Here is a 2,243-nt window from a genome sequence, read left to right on the forward strand (position 1 = left end):
TTATTCTTACTTTTGGCCTCTGGAGCAACATAGAATAAACCTGTATTCCGGCTGACAGTGTTGTCAGTTCCTGAAAATTGCCACGTCTCTGTCTGGGTTTTCTTCACCAGGCCAAATCCCCTGAGTCTTTCAGACATCCACCATCATCAGACTATGTCTCGGCCTATCATCCATTCAGTTCCTCAGGATATATTCCAATTCGTCAGCGGGACTTTTTTACTGGATTTACTTTCTATTAAAAGAATACGTTTTTTGTTCTAATTTCTTTGGGGCATGATTTTTGCTTTTTCTTTCAGAGTAGAAAAAATCTGCCCTTCCATCAAATCTGTTTCTTCCACTGGAAGGTTTCCACAGCTCAGTCAGGATGAAGACATTTTGTGAGCTGGGACTAATGATCATTCCTTGTGCTAGTGTTACAGTTACAAAGACCAAGCAATGTTTACATCATTTCACAGGTAAAACTAGGGGGAACTGGTATATAGTTGGTGCAGACATTTTGCCGCATGTGTGCCTTGACCAGTGGAAATAGTAATTCACCAAACACGTGTGAGTGCCCGCTTGGGGAAGAAGAAAGATGGTCATGATAAAGTCTGCACGGGCTGTTCGCCGCCCAGCAGGAAGCTACAAGATGTTAAATGTAAAAGCCCTAACGCTGGGAAGCATGGGGAGGCCTAGGGCAGCCTCCAGAGGCAGCAGGAGGGGGTGGACAGAGAGGAGATGGGGGTATGGTCAGAACTCACTGCCCTTGGAGAAGGTTAAATGGAGAAAGAGATGAGGGCAGGTCGATTTTATGTTCTCTGTCTCACCCGCACACCCAGCCTCTGGAGAAAACCTGAGGATGCCTAAAATTAAAGGGCAAGAAGGAGTAGAAAGGTAAGGATTAAAAATGCATTGATGCATAGAGAGAGAGGGAAGGGAATTGAAGCTAATTCCGGGAGGAGACAGGAAGGGCCGCAAAGAAGACTGTAAGCTGGAGGTTAGGGAGAGAGTTCTGCTCGAGAAAATTCAGACGACACAATACGCATCTACCCAGACATGGTTGGTCATTTAGGAACAGCCTTACCTTTAGGAAGTGCAACTAAAAGCTGAGCATCGATTCCTCTTTCATGGTTAGCGAGCTGTTCTTTATCTTCGAATGAGAACTCTTTCTGAAAGTGAAACATTACTCCATTAATAAAGTTAAGTCCATTTAAATCAAGATATGATATGAAGTAGAAAAATGCAGAACATAAAAATTATGCCATTGTAGATTGCAAGTAAAACATTTTATATTGGGGAGTAAATTGGAAGCTTTTTTCATTTACTTATATTTCTGTAAATATTGTGATTTTTTTGCGCAACTAAGTAATTACAGCAGGATTGGCGGGTGGTGTGGTGTGTGGGGGTGAAAACATTGCTGAACTGGAAGTTGTATGCTTTAGCTCGGACTGACCCCCTCTTCTCGACCTAGGAATAGCTGTGCAAACTTGGATTCATTACTCAACCTCTCTGTGCTACAATTTCTTCTTCAGAAAATCAACAACTTGTCTAGGTGATCTACACTCTGTCCTCCAGTGTTAAAATTATATTAAAGTAACAGATGCCTTCAAACAACCAAGGCATCAAAGCATGGTCAAAAGTTTGGAAAGCCTCATGAAGACTCGTGTTGGAATAAAAGAGGAAATGAAAGAGGAGAATAATAAAGGAAGTGAGCCCTTACTGTGGACTTTCCCCCATGTTAAGCACACCCCAGGTATCTCCTTAATTATCTCCCCAAGACCTTACGAGGTATGAACTACTCCGTGGTATGGTTATAAAGGTACAAATGGCCCTGCCCTCTTGCCCCGCCCACCCAGGCCCTCCACCTGGCCCTGCAAAAAGCACCTGCTTTGTAATATTGACTGGTGTTGTCAACACTCCCACCATGGCGGATCTCAGGCTCCCATAGGACTCACTGAACTCAAAGTCGGGAGAGAGGCACACACGTCTAGCTGCAGCACAACACCGGAACTAGTACCATCCTCAGTTTACAGATCCGGAAATTGTTACATGATTTGCCCAAAGACTCATATTTGAAAGAAGAGGAGATGAGATTCAAATCCATCTCCTAGTTTCATACTAGCCACAGTCACCCCAAGACTGCTGTGTACCCAACTCCATGGTCTTTGATGTGCCTGGAACGGGCAGGGCAGAGGGTGCTGCTGCCTCGAAGGAAGAAAACAAACCTGTGGAAACAGGGAACTGCTGTTCCTCAAGGTCAGTGT

The sequence above is a fragment of the Hylobates moloch genome, unplaced genomic scaffold (assembly GCF_009828535.3).
Source record: "Hylobates moloch isolate HMO894 unplaced genomic scaffold, HMol_V3 SCAFFOLD_3, whole genome shotgun sequence".
NCBI classification, from domain to species: Eukaryota; Metazoa; Chordata; class Mammalia; order Primates; family Hylobatidae; genus Hylobates; species Hylobates moloch.